Genomic DNA, 17,610 nt, shown 5'->3' with positions numbered 1-17,610 from the left:
ATGTTTTAGGCTGCCACAGCTGAGCCTGCTCCAGGATGTTTATCCATCAGAGCCCTGGCTCCACATGGTTAGGGACAGAGTTAGATGGAACTGATGGGCTGCTGGAGCTCAGGTTCTCCTGATGACTGAACACAGAATTTTGTGGAATTATGAGGTCACAGATACATTCACCCATTTCATTCTTGCTTGTCTTGTCTTTGAGAAAAGCTCAAAGCGGAAGGGTTTTGTTGCAGGTTGCAATGGAAAGTGAATAGCTTTGTTTGCTGAAGAAGTCTAATTTCCATCTTGGAAAGGAGAAAATTTGTCTGTTATTGGTCCATCCAGGTCAGTAGTGGCTTATAATGGATTTCCTTACCAAAGAATTTACAGTCAACACAGTGGCTGGCATTTGCTCTGTCAATTCTGTGTCATTCAGGATTCCAGTTCTCTTTTCTCTCTACTCACACCACCTCTGACAGCTGTGGCAAGAAGGTTCACCGGTCAGTTTTGGATTATGAGGGGGGAAACCACTTCTGATTATTTGTTGTACACCCATCATAACTTACTGACATCCTCTCTGGGTTTCCTGCTGTGAGTGAAAGACTTCTTTTTCTGAAAGCACCTTCAAGTCAATCATTTCCAGTTAACTTTAAGGCAGTGTTTTGTTTTTAGAGGCTCTCTTGCTGAGAGGTGATGGTCATAGTTGTGGGATGGTAGCAGGAAGGAATTTCTTGAAGTCATTCTGTCAGTGATGGATGATTCCATAAGACATTGAAGAGGGGCATGCCATGAAATCAGCTTTTCTATCTAGGGAGAAATTCAGCTTGTGATTAAAAATACATTATCATTTCTCCCCCTTTTCCCCCTGACATCAGTCCATCAATATCAGGTTATTATATAGAAGATGACCTTTAGACAGGGAACCAAGCTGGGGTACCAGGGATTTAAAGATATTAATGCTTCCTATAGTGAGGAAGAAAGCTGACCAGAAAATACTTTCAGTAGTTTGAATAAATTATTTAAGAATAAGGGAAGAAGGGGTGGAGGAAATAAAAGGGAATGAAATGTTCTCCTTGTGAGATGATGCTGAAGATCAAGTTGTGAATGGCCACTTTAGAGTCTTGTATGCCTTGGAGCACTGAGAATATTTTCAAAGCTGTGGTATCACAAAGTAGCTAATGGAAACTTGGGTTTGAAGGTTATATTGAATTCAGTACAAGGTACTGTGCAAGAAAGAAACTGTGTGTTTAAGTGCATGCACATTTATATTTAATTGCAGGACTTTTGAAATGGAAAAATACTTGTGCGTGTATGCTTAAATGTGACTCTCATCCTCAATGTACTGCCTAAATCTGTTTGTTCCACTTTAGAAGACATCAGAAAAGCAGTTTGATTCAGCTTGCAGTGTCCAGTACATGGTGTTTTTTGTATCTCTCAATACATTTTTTTTTCCAAGTCAGAAAGGTGAGGATCTCAAGCGGGAAGAGCTTCTCTCTCATTCTTTGGGGCTCAGGTACCTCTTAGCCAGCAGCAGTACAATAAACAGTGCCAGATCAAAGCTTGCTTTCAGATCCTGTTCTCTTGCATAACACTGCTGTGCTTCAGTCTTGAACCAGAAATTATTCTCTTACCAGTTGCACTCTTTAATTCTGGGAACTTTGACCTCGGTTTTATCAGTTTAACCAAAATGTCTGCATGAGAGTTGCTGTACACAGGCAGTGAAAAAGGCAAGGATCCTTTTGATAGCCCATGGAGGAAGTTTTCAAGAATTGCTTCAGGACCAGAGAATGTGTTTGTTCCAAGGAGCAGCTCAACTTGTGTTGCACTGGTTTTAGGGATCCTTTTGTTGTGGGATAATGGGGAGCAGGATGAGATACTGCTCCTGACTTGTTGAGCTTTTTTAATGAACACTTTTTATTGCCATAGCTGCATGTGTGGATTTTAATGAAAACAAAATGGCTAATGTTGTTATTTTAAATGTAACAGTATTTGTTGTATAGCTATGCAGGAATGTTATGGTAAGTTTTTATACTTTACTTCCCCCCAGCTCTGTAATTCACAGTATCACCTTCCCCACCAGCACTGGCAGCTGAACCACCTGCTTTTGGTGATACTTTCATAGACCCTTTGATGAATATTTAGGTGGAACAAATACAAAACCAGTCAGAGCTAAAGAAAGCTGGTAATTTGTCATAATAGGGCTTCCTTAAGCATGTAGGTTTATTGTTCTCAAAAACTTCTCCCAGAGATTTGCTCTTCTCAAGGGTTCAAGCCTGAACTTACTCTTGACCAGCTGATACCTGTTTGTTCTGGTTTCAGCAGCCTTTTTTTGCCTGAAGTGGTTTATTTCCCTTCCTAGTGTTTGTCTTTACTGTCTTATGAGGAACAATTGCATCCCAGTCCTGTGGCTCCATTCTTCATGGCCATGGTGCCTGTGGTGTTAACACCTCAATGCACTTCATGTTCAGATTGCTTCCCAGCTGCCATAATTATTCTTTTTTTGTATGCAAGCCATTAATCAGTTAAAAATGAACCAGAAGATTGATTGTCAGGGTTTGTCTTTTCATCAGTTACTTCCAAGAAGCCTTTTCACAGAAGATTTTTCTTTCTGTGCTGTCAGGCACTATCTCTTTTGGGCAGAATCTGCTGCTGTCACAATTCCTCTGTCTCCAAGTTTACACTTTTAATGTGATAGCACATGGAAAAGTGTGTTTGTTGAATATCCAGATAGCTGAGACTTACTTGTATTTATTTTAAACACATTCCCAATAACCACCATGTCTTCTTATGATCTCTTTGTAGCTTCATGTTCTGATTCTTCTTTGTCAGTCTTTGCGGAAATCTCACATGCTGTTGATGAGTTCTGTAGCCTTTCTTCTATGTGGCAAGTTTGTGAAAGTACTGGCACTAAAATCTTGAAATAAACCTGCATCTTCTGCATTTTTAGAGATTTAAGTATAGTTGACTTTTAATTGAATGAGCAGTTGCATGTGTTGGTTCTGTTGGAGGATTTAGAAAGCAGAAAGTTGCAAAAAGCACTGTGTGTTTTTCAAATATTTGCCTGGTCATGTTTTCCTTCTCTTTAGTGGCAGTGGTGGGAGGTGATGCCCTTCCAAAAGCCAGGAAAGGTGTTTTGACATAAAACTGGCCTTGGACAATGTCCCAGCCTGGATGGATGGCATTGGCTGTCTGCAGAACAAAAGCTGAGCTGGGTGGGTAGGAGTGTCCAGGGTAACTGGTGTTTCCTGGCACAGTTTGATTTCTAGAGCACAGTTTTATCTGAAGTAGGTTGGAATGGAGCAGTTTTCCACTGGCATCATGTCCAGGGTCAGTATGTACATTATGAACCTACCTACCTGGTCCCTATTGCTGTTCCTCTGCTAACACTGTCACGGAATTCTTTAAGGGTCTGAGTGTTCCATCACTGGTTACGTCCTCTGGCAGGGACCTGCTGGGTGTCCTAATCAACCATTTATATTTGCAGACTCTGCATCCTGGTTAAAATAAGTTATAAATGAAGTGATCCATGTGAGAGGAGCACTCTTTGTCCTAACAACTTGCTAGAGGAGTGGTGGGTTATAGAAATGCTTTGTGTTGGCTTTTGTGATACATTAACTTGCCGGGCACATGTTTAGAGAATGTTTTTTTCCTTTTTTTAAAAGGAAAAATGGGTTTGCAGTCTGGTAAATCTGAGTGTCTTCAGGGCTTTTCTCATTTTTGAAGTTTGGGTTGTAGATTTCTGCATGAAACTTTCATGGTGTGAGGCTTGTGAAATTAGATAACATGCTTTAAACAAGCCACCTCTGGGTAAAGTACATCTCTAATTACAGAGACTAAATTATGTGGAAAGTGAGCTTGTGTCTGAAGTAAATCTCCAGTTCAGTAATCTAAAATTAAATAATGATTAGCTTAATTGCTTGAGGATCATAAAAAACACTCTTAATAAAATATAGGGATTAATTGTGTGTTCTCAGAGCAGATAATTGCTTCTGCTTCATTTTCAGTAACTTCTCTCAAGACAGGGTTTGGAGGTAAGAGAAATAAAATAACCTTTTGTTATGCTGATTAGTAAAGCCAGGAAAAGTAGGCTACTTCTTATGCATGCAAGCCCTTGCTCCTGTCTGAATAGAAGCTGCAATTTCACTATTAGTGGAAAATTCAGAACACTTGCTTTTCATTTCATAGATATGTGCCAGTTTAGTCCCTCTGAAAGCAATAGTAGTTGGTACCTGTGGAGCTGAGTGTAGTAATATGTATGTGAAGAAGGATCAAGTAGGTTTTTTTCCTTCAGAGAAAGGAAAAAGACTCATAATTTTACTAAGAAGTGTTTGGGTTATTCATTACCTGGGTTGTCAGCTGCTTGTTTGCATTGCATTTTGCTTCTAAACAAAATATTTTTTACCTTCATTCACTGGAGAATGTCTTTTTTGCTTATAGGCAAATGAGAAAGCAAATCTCTTGAGACATAAGCAGTGGTACTTCCCTGGAGGGAGGAGATGGGGATTCTCCTGTTGCTCTGAGCGTTGCCAGGTGCCAGAAGTGGTCCCCAGTGGTGGTGGTAAGAAAGAAATCTTCCCCCACGTTTCTGTATTTGTGTTTTGTCTGTAGCAATGTGCTTTTTGGGGGGGAATAAACTGGGTGTGCAAATCCTGTTCTTTTCATGGAGCTGCATGAACTGCTGGGAGAGGAGTCAGATGTCTCCCACTTGGAGAATTTTAGTTCAGGAATGAAATCAGCGCTTGAGCTTGTTGCTGCTGCTGTCTCGTGTGTGCTGTATCTGCTGGTGATCATTGCAGCAGAGATTTAACCACAAATAAACCTCCCTGGGACTCTAGAAATACTTATCTGTCTCCTTCCTTCCTCAAATGTAGAAGAAGGGGAACTATGTCCTTACAGTGCTTGAAGGACCTCCTTGCTGGGGTTCATAGAAATCTCATCAATGCTGGCTGGGGTCATCCAAGGCTGCCTTTAATCTGAACATCTTGAAATTTTACCCAATAACTGGCTATGAAAATGTTAAGTATCTCAGCAAGCTTCCTACTTTTTGTCTTTTTCTGTAGTCTGTCCTACAAACAGTGACAGGGAAAGTGGGAAGCTGCTGAGACCCTGCTGACACAGCAGCAGAGCAGTTTTTTTTCAGGACAAAATCTTAAAACCTGTGGTTACTGTCAGATGTTGACATTTTAATGATGATCTCTGATACCCTGCCCCCTTCAGATTTTTTTTGGTAAGAAAATAATTTAATCTTGGTGGTTTTGCAAAGACTTGAGTTATTGCTTTGATGTTCTATCACCTCTCAAGGTCTGTTGTAGGACGAGTAGCCTCCCTAAAAATGGTAATTTCTGTGAGATATTTCTCAAAGCTGTGTTTCATAAAGCAGCACATTCTGGAACAGCCACAATCTGTGTTCAGGGCATGCACTGACCCTGTGCAAAGCTACATCCCTTTAAGATGTACATTTTCCTGCTGTAAAGGAAGTGAAAGCATTGATCCCAGATCATTAGGTGGGCAAATAGACACTTCCTGCAAGCCCAAAATATCCTTAGGTCAAAAATTTTACCCCCAAAAATTAGCAATTGCAGCTGAACCTGGCTGACTGCCTGCAGCTTTGGTGTGTGGAGGGACACCCAGTATTTGGTTTATTAATGTACCCTTGTCCCAGTGTCATGGTGACCAGCTGCTTTCAAAACTGGTTGTGTAAAATGTTTTTGCCTGTGCTTGTTGACACTGGTGTGGGGGCAATGCCCCAGAAACACGAGAAAGCCCTTTTTTATCTGGTTGCTGTTTTGTAGGATACTTTTCAACTTACATGGCTGCAATCTTTGCTTTTGCTTCTTTGTGTGTAAGGCCATTGATGAGTTACTGAGAAGATAAAATATGCTGGGGTGGGGGGGGAAAGCAAGATTTTGGATTGTGACAACTCTAGAATTCTCAAGCTGTGCTTCTGTTCAGAGAGGAGAAAATCTGAGTTTCTCATACACCTGCAGGGTGCCAGGCCTGTTACCTGCGTGGTCCTGTTTGGGTGTCTTGTCTTGGGTCACTAGAACCTGAAACAAGGAATAATCTGGAAATTAAATGTTCTGAATGAAGTGAATGGCCATGCTAGAAGAGCTGTAGCCCTCTGAATAATTCCTTCAGCCTTCACTTTCTTGATTGTCACCCAGATGGTGAGAGGGCTGGAACACTGTGAGGAAAGGTTGAGAGAATTGGGATTGTTCAGTCTGGAAAAGAGAAGGTGACTTTGTTGTGGCCCTGCAGTGCCTAAAGAGAGCTGGACAGAGAAAGAAAGATGGAGAGAGACTATTTACAAAGACCTGGAGTGACAGGACAAAAGGGAATGGCTTCAAACTGAGAGGGAGCAGTGTTAGGTCAGATATTGGGAAGAAATTCTTCCCTGTGAGGCTGGTGAGGCCCTGGCACAGGTTGCCCAGAGAAGTTGTGAATGCCCCATCCCTGGAAGTGTTCAAGGCCAGGTTGGATGGGGCTCTGAGCAAGCTGGGATAGAGATATGAGTCCCTGCCCACGGCAGGGGGGTTGGAACTGGATGATCTTCAAGGTCACATCCAGCCCAAACCTTTCTGTGATTCTGTGATTCTATGATCTGCTGCTGTTGTCCTTATTGTGTGTCTTACTGGGGGGGATTTGTCTCTCTGACTTGTCAAGTTTATAATTTGTAGAAATTTCTGGAAAAGTCAACTTTTTATAAAAACTTAGTTGGGACCACAAAGAGGGAAAACAAAGTAATCTTTGGATTCATCAGGCTAGACCTGAGAGTAGCTCACAAAAGCAGCCATGGCAGTCACAGTTTCAAGAGTTTCTACAGTTCAAGCAAGGTGAAATGTAAAGTATATTGGAAGACCAGTTCCAGTCCCTGATTTCATATTTAATTTACCAGTGTGGAGGCTGTGGTGAGGTTCCAAAGCCTGTAAGACAGGCCTCTCCACTGGCAGAGTGATGCTCTGAAAAGCTGCTCCCAGAGGTGTGATCCCTGCTGTTAGTCTGGTGTGGTCTGGTTTTTAGGCAGAGTAATGTAATGTTCTCTCCTATCTGTTTTTAATAAATAGGCACTGAGTTGTTGCACCTTTTATCTGGAGGAAGGCAGCATGACAGTGGGGTTTTTTTTCTGTGGCACTCACTTTTACTCTTCAAAAACTTCACCCCATTAAGCTTTGAGCGTCTTTCCTAAGGAAAGACCAGCCTTGCTGAACAATTCGTGTTTAAGGCCAGTTCATGGATATGTTTATGGCCGGAACCCAGCCCTGTTCAGCCCTGCCAGGGTGGTCACTGCTCTGGGCCAGCACAGGATCCACTTCCAGCTGGGGGTATCTGCTGGTGGAGCTCAAGGACTGAACTTGATCTCCTGGGGATGTTCATTTTGAGAAGAAAAAAGTGATCCAAAGTGAAAGTGCTTTCTTAAAAGCCATAATGGCATTTACTCTTTCATAATTGTTTTGAAAACGTCAAAGTTGCTGTGGGAGCAATTGTTTTCACATGTGGAAGTTGTGAAGGCCACACATTCAGGACCTTTGGCAGTACTTTCCAAAGCAGCAGAAAGCACAGATTTAAATACAAATACTGTCACAAGATGTGCTTCAGGACAATATTTCTGTGCCTTTGCAGCAAGGCCACTTCTGATTCAAGGCTTCATTTGCCCAATCTCTGCACTTGTGTCTCCCTTTGGAAAGAGCCTCCCTTTCCTCCTTGGTTGTGGTGTTCAAGTTTTGTTGTAGTTGAGATGGAGACACTACAAAGCAACACACTCCATTTTCAGAAGTCTTCAAACTGTTTTTATTATGGCATGCATGCTTTTTATACATTCTTACAAAACTCATAAGTTTACACTTTACTCATTGGTCACAAGAGACAAAATGCTTGTTGGAATAGGCAGTTGCAGGTTTTTCTTATTTATCCTTCTTGGTTTCTGTGTCAGTGACCTTGGTAGAAAGTTCTTTTAGGGGTAAACATGGATCCTCTTATCAAACTTCTCTGTGGCTCACAGAAGTCGCTGTAAAACCTCTTCCACAAAGTTTAATGGGATAAGTGATGCACAAGAATGAGTCAGCCTGAGACTGAGGAGTTAAAGATTGTGCAGCCAAATTGTGATTGCAAAGGGCTGATAAGGGACACCCTCCAAAAGCTGAACAAGCCCCCTCCTGTGGGATGTGTGAAAAGGACAGAGGGAAGAGGCTCAGGGCAGTGTGAGCTGGTGATGGGGCTGCTGGGCCCTTGAGGCACTGCAGGACCTGGGGGATTTTGCAGATCACTTCTGGATGCTCTTTGCCATGGCTTTGTGAGCTTTCAACTTGTTCAGTTCAAAATCATCTGGATACTTTGGATCCATGCTGCAAGATGGGAACAAAACGCCTCAGCATCACCTTGTGCAGTTCCTTTTCCCGTGCTGAAGGTATAATATTGCCTCTTGTTACTGTCCTGTGTGCCCTGGGTTAACTGGTCCCTAATGTCTACTGAAATTATCTGCTTTATAAAATACAAAACACCTCAAAACCCAGCCCAAATCTAAACAAAAAACCTGAAACCCAACAGTTTAGCTTAAGATATATCTTGTTGGTAGAGATGTGGGATGAGTAATTACTGTAGAGGCAGTTATACAAGCAAACCTTGAGGACATGCTGACCTTAAGCTTGAGTTTAGAGTGAGCCTGTAGTAGTGCCTGGGAGGAGAAGCTTATGAGCACTCAGTCAAACCAGGCATAGAAAAAAATCTCCCAGTTGCCTGGAAGTAATGAACTTACTGACAGTAAAATACTTCTGATTAAGGCAGTGAAGTTTCAATTATTCCAGTTATTTAGAAATCTAGTTTATTACAGTTAAGGTAAAAAGAATTTAAATGGAACTAATAAAAAGTAGTTCGTGTTTAATGGGCTTAAAAGTGAACAAAATCTGCAGATTCAAGAAGTAATTATACATTGCTGAGCAAATAGCATGAAGTTTTTTGTTTTATGTCTTGATTGGGGAAATAGTGATTCTTTTAGATTAGTTCTGGTAACTAGACCAGGCTGCTTGTTTGTTTATTTTAAATGAAGCTAGTCTGGTTTGCTAGACTCATTCTCTATAAATGTGTCCTACATTAACACATTGCATTGAACTGCAGGCAGTTTGTAATATACCCTTGAATATCTGATTTTTTGGGCACATAATTGCAGATGAGCTGAGGGTTATTCTGGCAGATAAATATGAATCATAAGAGCATAAATGCTGCTTCTCAAACTGCTACTCAGCCTGACTGAGGAGCTTTTGAAGAGCAGTGCCAAGCTAGCAGTGGTGACATCCATAATTCCAGTATGGCACATAGGGTCTTTTGAATATGAAGCTTTGGTACAGTGAACACCTCTCTTTACTAATTAGCTTCTAATTTTTCAAGTAATGGGGAGCAGTTTTTGACTTGGCAGTCAAACTGTTCAGAAATGCTGCAAGCTCCAAGAGAAGTGGATGCTCACTTTTACACCAGTAATTTCACATTCTGCATTTCTTCCAGGACTTTATAATTGTTCCAGCAGGAAACAATCTCTGCTTTGGTATTTTTTTGTGTCTCTGACAGAAGTGGAAGGAATACAGAGGGATGTATGGAGAGGCAGAAATTTCCACTCAGGCAGCTGCCCACCTGGCTGGGGTTGTGATCATTGAGAGATCTCCTGTGGTCAGATTTGTGTCAGTATTTGTGGCACCTGTAGAACTGAAAAAGTACTCATAGTGACAGAATATTTGAATATCCTTTTGTCTGGGTCTGTCAGAGCCAGTTTAGCATGAGACCATGATAAAGAGAGCATCTGTGAAAACTCCCAAAGTTGCACTATAAGCTGTGTCACTGTCTGAGCATTGCTGGTGGAAGGCAAGTGTGGATTTCTAGTGGGCCAATCATTCCTGGGATTCCTGCACCCTCAGTGAAAGGGTATTTAGGTCATGTCTCTCTCAAACATTGCATTAAAAGGCCACTGTTCAGAAGAAGCTGAACAAGGGACACTGAATCGTGACGGGGCTGACCAGTCCTGGATTTGTGATCTTTGTTGGCAGCATATTTCAAAGACTCTGTGTGTTACCACAGAAGGGTCCCCTGCTCTGCAGAATCCAGATGGCCTAAATTAACTATATTTGCTGCTAGAGGCCTATTTAGCAATAGAATGCCAAAGCCACCCAGGAGATGGGAGATCTTAAGAAAAGGTGAGAGCTGTAGATGTTTCTTTTCAGGTTTTTCTTTGACGTGGACTTTAAAGACAGATGGGATGTTTACAAAGTAGCTGCTGTTTAGTTTCCCAGCTGAATGGCCAACAAAAGCCTGAATTTACACAATGTGCAGCCTTCCCACTTAGAAGTTTATTTTTTTTTTGAATTTACTGCATTTGTAAAGAATTCTGGTTGTAATTTATAAAGATTTTACCACGAGCAAAAGTGCACATTTATGCACACGCAGTTCAGCTTTGTGTTCAAAATGTCATCTTCAAATTCACACAAGAGAAGGGGTTTTTTCTTTTTATGGTGGCTTGTTTGGGGGTTTGAGGGTTTTTTATTGTTGGGTGAAGAGGTCAGTGTAAAGGTTCTGTGGTGAGTGGCTGCTGCCAGTATTGGTACAGAGACCAGAACAGGCTGGTGTGATCTTGACAGAAAACACAGAACAATAAAACTTTGTTCAGCATATATTTGTTTTTGCTATCAGTCTGCTTGATAAGTCTGGTCTATCTTTTTAGGAAGATACCTGCTTTTGTGTAAATGCAAAAACAGATCTGACCACAGGGGTAATTATGGATTCAGGCTGATAACAGCCTTGTGCAGTATTTGTCAGTGAAATAATCCAAAAGAAGAACAGATGTCTTATTCAGGAATAAGTGAATAACTGCTGTTGGCAGTCAGGGTGACATCCAAGAGAGGAGAAGTTGGATCCCATAGAAGGAGGGAAGGGGATGATGTGGGTCCCTGCCCTTCCTTTCTTGCTTTTTCCCCCTTTGGGCTGTGGTAGCAGATGCACAGCTCTGTGTGAGCAGTGTGAATGCACTGAGCAGGATCCAGCTCCCCACCCCCTGTAATTCAGGCTGCCAGTTCAGCTCACTGAACTTTCTGAGAAACTGTTTGCTTGTGTACCTGCTGCATTTTCAGGTCATATTTTTCACCTATGATTTGTTCTTGACTGCAGAACAGTGGGTTTTATCTGAAGCTGCCTTGGTGACAGTAGCTCAGCAGAATCCTACTTTTGGTGTTGTTTTTTTTGCTTCTCTGTCTCCCCTGTGATGAAGATCTGAAACATCTGGATTTGGAAGAATGATGACTTTTGTGTTCCCTCACTCTTCACATGGCCTCTGTCTCCTTCCAGGCTCAAACCATGGAAAATTTCATGGTGAAAAATTTCATGGTGTAGGTATTTTATGTATATAAAAATGTACAGACAAGGTGTCTTTGTCCATGTGACAAATGTCAGCCTGGTGACAGGAGGCTGGTTGGTCTTTATCACTTGTCACAGATCTATCAGGAAGATACAGTCAAAATTGCATGGCATATATTCTGCTTCTCAGTTCTAGAGCTGCCTTTCTTCATTGCTGGCAAACTGTGAGCAGTTCCTGGTTTGGAGGTACATTTGTAGGTGAGATCACGCAAATGCTCCTCTGGGGATTTTTTAGGTTTGGTTTAGCAGGGCACTGGCAGGGGGAAACTTCCCTTCTGTCTCTCTTTGGTCTTGCAGCTGTGATGCCCTCAGCATGTGGATAGCTCAGGTGTCACCTGAGGCCTTTGCTTCATCCTGTCCCTCTTACTTACTTACTAATCATAAAAATAATAAATAATCCTATTTAATCTTTTCCATCCGCAGCTTGTGGTACAAACTCTGGAGCAGAGGCATAAATGAACAAAGGGGATGTGCTGAGCCCTGCTCTGTCTCCAAACTGGCTGTCAGGAGGTGGTGGCTTTGTCTCTGGACACATGGGTTAAGGAGGTGGTGGCTTTTCCTCTGGATTGACTAATTCAGGAGGTGGTGGCTTTGCCTCTGGACACATGGATTCAGGAGGTGGTGGCTTTGCTTTTGAGCACACTGGGTCAGGAGGTGGTGGCTTTGCCTCTAGACACACTGGGTCAGGACGTGGTGGTTTTGCCTCTGGACACACTGGGTCAGGACGTGGTGGTTTTGCCTCTGGACACCTGGGTTCAGGACATGGTGACTTTTCCTCTGGACGCACTGGTTCAGGAGGTGGTGGCGTTGTCTCTGGACACACTGGTTCAAGAGGTGGTGGCTTTGCCTCTGGACACCTGGATTCAGAAGTGGTGGCTTTGCCTCTGGACTCACTGATTCAGGAGGTGGTGGCTTTTCCTCTGGACACCCTGGGTCAGGAGGTGGTGGCTTTGTCTCTGGACACACTGGGTCAGGAGGTGGTGGCTTTGCCTCTGGACACCTGGATTCAGAAGTGGTGGCTTTTCCTCTGGACTCACTGGTTCAGGAGATGGTGGCTTTGCCTCTGGCAGGACATGGTGGCTTTGTCTCTGGACACACTGGGTCAGGACGTGGTGGCTTTGCCTCTGGACACACTGGTTCAGGACGTGGTGGCTTTGTCTCTGGACACACTGGGTCAGGAGGTGGTGGCTTTGCCTCTGGACACACTGGTTCAGGATGTGGTGGCTTTGCCACCAGACAGCCCCAGGAGCTTTCCTGTCCCAGCTCATTCACTTGCATCAGGGATCCTGCATTACTGTGGATCAGAGAGCAAACCACACTGCATCAGGCAGTGTTTAATACCTGAAATTTAAAGCAGCTCAGCATTTCTTGGAAGACAGAGTTTCCATTTCTTCCCAATTAGTGCTCAGTACTTCAAAGGGGAGCTTTGAACCTGGGCAGAGGCTTGCAGGCACGAATATTGTGCTTGCTGAGACTCTGTGTAGCAGCAGTCTGAGGCTTCTCCTTGCTCAGCCCCAGCACATTTGCATGCAGACAGATGTCTCCTGGCTGGCTCTCTCTCTGTCATGTGTTTGAGGTTGAATTTTTTTTTTCCTGCATAGTTTTTCATCCAGAAAGCAAATTATTTCATTTTCCCTATAAATCTCACAGGTGAGACTCTTTTGTTTATCCTTTATTTTGCATCCCTGTTTTAACAAGCGATGGGCCTGTACCTCAAAGCATTTTCCAGATTCACCCAATCTGTCTAGCAGGTGGCTCCCCAGGTTTCACAGCTTTGTGTGTAAATGCATTTAACACTCCTGAAGTTTCTTTTGTAGTTTATTTTTATCTGAATACAAAGGATGAATTCCCAATTGTCTAGAAAACTCAATCACTTGGAGTGAAGAGGAGCATTTTATGTAGTCTTAGAGATGAGCAGACATTACTGAGGTTTCTTCTTAATAATCAGAGACCAAGATTGGCAGCATTTTGTAATTACATAACATTGATCTATTTTATACATTGCAAGAGGCCCTATTACTCAAATAATTTTGTACTAATAGGGCTTCTGTTAGATAACTCCTTTTCTGTTTGTTATGTAAGGGCTGGTATTATAGAATTGCTGTTTGAATACCAGCACTATAATTTTAGAATAGCTTTTATCATAGAAATACCAAGTAAGCCTTGTTCCAAATATAGGCAATTATTCCAATATCGTAATTATTTTTTTTTTCCAAATGAGGCCTCTTGATAATTGCTACTTTGGGTTCTGTTTTCATTATAAAATCACGATGCTGTCCTGTGCCCAGTCATAATCCATTATGTGCATTTTCTCTAATGAATGTTGTGCATTGGAAAAGTATTGATCAGCAGTCCTGGAAACTGGTGATTGAGCTTCACCTATGAAAACATTGCAAGTGCCAGTTTAGTGACTCTGCATGTCTGAAACCCTCCTGTCATCTTTGAACTGTGTGTGTGTTTGTCTCTTGGGGTTTATTTTGATGTTTTTTGATATAACCTGATTTTTGCAATTGAGAACAGAAGCAGTGTGACCAGTCTCAAAATGAGATTGGGAACACAATCAGTGAAAATTCCTTTGGAGCCTACAGAAACTGATTATTCCTAAGCAAGGAATTTAGTTGCAAGCTATCTCCTTCATTGACAAAGATGTAGATAGTAGTAAGACTTTTACCTTGGAATTGCTTGAGAAATGGGGTTGAGCTGTAGTTGAGGTTGCAAAAGGTCTTACAACAGACCTGGACATTGTGCAGGATATAAGAAGACAGGAGGACATATTGACTTGGTGCATGGGAGAGCACCTGAAATTTTCCTTTATTTTATGAATGCTGTGGTGCTTCTATCCTGATTTTCCACTGGACCCTTATTCACCACACTTTCTGGAGTATGTTGTATTTAATTTGTGTGTGCTTTAAACTCAGAGGCAGCTTTTACGTTCTTATTCTACCCAGCTCTGCTAAATCAGATAAAAGTTCCTGTTTGCCTGTAACTTTAACATTCCCAGCCTCCTTTCTTTTTTTTTTTTTTTCTTTTTGGCCAAATAATTCCAAACATTGTCTGTTCTTTGAATGTAAAAATGTTCTTATTTGTTTCTTCTTAAGTGGTTTTATGCTGCCTCTTTCAACTTTATTGAAATCTTCTGATGTGACTCTATCTCCAGGGCAGCCAGGGTTTTAAGAGGGTCTTACACCATGACTTTACTCTCTTTAGTGCTGTTGCTAAAGTTTAGTCAAAAAATGGGAGTGTCTGTGCCTGTGATTACCACTTAAATTTTATTTTTTGTATCTAAGCTAGATTTTGTTTGGATGTTGTTTCTTTAGAGGCCTAACTTTGACCAGGTGAGTTATGCTGCATCTTCATAGAGGGCTGTGTTGATAAATGGGAATCACTCTTCAGTCCAGCTGTTGTGTCCCTATATGGATGTGCCCTCAAATCTCTCTTTACCTGGACTGTCCAGATTATGGTGCAGAGCATCTGGATGGGGCTGATGCCTTTTGCAGGCTGACCTAGAACAGAGACTAGATGGAGCTAAAGAATGAAGTAGGGATTTATTAAGAGGCCTCAATAGATCCACCTTGGGCAGCACAACCCAAAATGGCCACAAAAATGGACACCGGGTCATGGGGTCTCACACTTTTATAAGTTCTGCTCCATTTGCATATTGGAGCTAATTGTCTAATTATAGCTTTAGGTTGTGAAGTCCCATCCTTGTTTTCTTTCTTTGGTCCATGTTGTTTATGCTCTTGGGCCTGAGATTTGGATCATTTGTCCTTGGTGCCCAGCTAGAGCAGGAATTGTTTTGTCTCCCTGCTCTGTGAAGAGAGCTCAGCATCCCCTCATATGAAGCCCAGACTTACACACTAAAGCAGCACAGAATCTGAAACATATTAAAGCTAAAACCTGAGGCATGAGGGCCCTGAGCTTTACCACCCCATCAGCACCGTGTTCCTGCACAGGGTGTAGCTGCTGCCACCTCATTTCTCCCCTTTCCAGGCTCTGATATCTCCTTTTTGTTAACCAAACTCCCGGACTGTGCCTGCTCAGGTCTTCCAAAATCCCTGATTGTGGAGCAGGGAGAAGAGAGAGGAAACACCATTGTCATCTGTTGGGTCCTGTGATGGGAGGTTCCTTTGTGCTGAAATCTAGATTTTGTTAAAATCTCCTGTCAGGTCCTGCAGACACAAAAAGTGTCGAGTGGCCATGCTGAGCACACGCCGGACCACGCGAGCGAATCCGGTCGATTGTAGCCTGGTAATTTCCTGTAAGGAGCTTACTGGATTAGAGCAAAGGCTTGCTTTGCCAGCAACACCACCTGACTGTCATATTTCTTGAGCAGTATTACCTGTTTTAAATATTAGTCCACTTCTGCCCCATTCATGCCTTCATTCTTGAGGTAAGAGGGGCTTTTTTAGTTCAGTGGCTTACAAAGCCATGTAGTAGAGAGGACACCCAGCTGATTTTTTGGGCTGCTGAGCAGGCAGTTTTAGTAGCTGAAGCACTTCCAGATTTACCTCGATGTGCTTTTGTCACCATAATCCCTCCTCCATGTCAAGACTGATTCGCTTTCCTAGCCAAGACTCACATCGTGCGTTTTTGCCGTTCCATTTCTTCTCCTCTTTGTTTTTTTTTTTTTTTTGTGTTTGTTTGTCTGTTTATTAATCAATAACAAATTGGAAAGATGTTGGTAAACCAGTCAAGTATATGCTTGTTAGCTGGAGTCTGCGCTACCCTGATTGTCCTGGCTTTAGCCTATTACTTGTATTGGTAAGTTGGATTTTTGTACTGCAGCTGTGCTGGTGGTGGCTTGTCCTTTAAAATGCTTCCTTGGGGTGAGCTGGAGAGTGGTGGTAATTTTTGAAGTGCTCTGGAAGGCTGGTGTGTAGTTACCAATGTGTGGCTGGGGTAGATACCTTCCCTGATTTGCCCTGGTGTTATTTATTATGGGACTCGGTTTTGTTGCCTTCTGAGTTTTTGTGTTTTTATTCAGCTGAGAGCATAGTGGATAAGGATGCCACTTGGGCAAGGTGGTGACTGTGTATTTCCATTTTTTTCTGCAGGCTCTTTCACTCTTATTTTGTGGTCTTAGTGTTGTCACAGCTGTCTCTCAGCACATAACACGGAAATTAGGCTGACAGGCTCATCACGTATTAGGGTGTTTGTATTAGGGACACATATGTCTTCAGCATGGAAAAGGGATGTTTCAGGCAGGTGAAAATGAAGATTCTACCCCTTGGGGGTGAGCTGGCCTTGTAGGGTGGTGGCTGGGAGCAGCAGAGCCAGGAGCCCACACGTGCCTGGGTGTTTTGACTGGGTTTGGGAATGGTAGGAGCAAGGCAGGGCTGCCCTACATTTCTGGGCTGGCCTTGTTTCTCTGTGTCTCCACATATGTCCAAGATGTTCAGCCAAAAGAAGTCTTGAAACTTTTTAGAACCTTGTCTGGAGCAAACAGCGACTTTTAGAAATGCAATGTGTTGACTGGCTTTAGTGGAAAAATACACATCAGCTGTAAAAGGAAAAGCTTGCTGGAGTTGGAATTAATAAGGCTGTGCCTGGAGAACTTTCCAAGGAGTGTGACATTGCTGGGAACAAGTTTCCAGCATGACATATGAGTTTGTTTGTTTAATAAAGTGTTTAAAATACAAAAGAAATGAAAATCTATGTAGGATCATCTTGGTTTTATTTTGCCAAGTGTTTCCTCCAGGCAGTTTTGCCTGTACTGCTTACAAGCCTACAATCCTCTGTGTGTGCGTGTGTGTATGCACACAATTGTAATATTAATGAGTTTATTTACATTTAATCTTTACAGTGATTCTCTGCAGATATGTAAACTCTCAGCTATACAGTGTGGCTGCTCAAATTAAAATGTGTGTGATTACTAGTCTCTGTAGTTCTCAAAATGTGCAGGAAAGCACACATGTGTAAGTGACTTTGCAGTTTTAATGTTAAAATCAGGAAATCTAGAACTTAAGGACATCTATAGCTGCCCTGCTGAATGTTATTTTAACAAAATACAGTTAATGTGGTAAGTAGATACCACATGAACCCAGTGTAGTTTTTAATTAATTCTTCATGTCTTAACTCGATATTGGGGTGTGATGTGTGCATCTGACAGCAGTTAGATTTTGTACTGATGCAAATATAAATTTGTGTGCATTATGCATACAGAATAACATGCGTGCATCTCTTAGAAATCGTTCTTTCCCCTTATTTTGTTCCCTCTTAAAATTCTTGACTTGAATCCAG

At 42.2% G+C, this 17,610-nt stretch overlaps 1 protein-coding gene across 2 annotated transcripts in view; it reads left to right on the top strand.

The window, feature by feature from the left end:
• AGPAT3 (1-acylglycerol-3-phosphate O-acyltransferase 3) overlaps positions 1-17,610 on the top strand; it is a 68,557-nt gene that overhangs the window by 16,560 nt on the left and 34,387 nt on the right. Inside the window, exon 1 of one of the 2 annotated variants that reach the window (XM_031062156.1) lies at positions 4,417-4,537. The exons of the other annotated variant lie outside the window; for it this stretch is intronic. The gene's annotated coding sequence lies outside the window, so the exon portion shown is untranslated. Of the gene's footprint in view, positions 1-4,416; positions 4,538-17,610 lie in introns of those variants that run through there. 2 annotated transcript variants of the gene reach the window in all.

The sequence above is a fragment of the Geospiza fortis genome, unplaced genomic scaffold (assembly GCF_000277835.1).
Source record: "Geospiza fortis unplaced genomic scaffold, GeoFor_1.0 scaffold17, whole genome shotgun sequence".
NCBI classification, from domain to species: domain Eukaryota; kingdom Metazoa; phylum Chordata; class Aves; order Passeriformes; family Thraupidae; genus Geospiza; species Geospiza fortis.
This window is presented reverse-complemented; position numbering and strand designations above follow the sequence as displayed.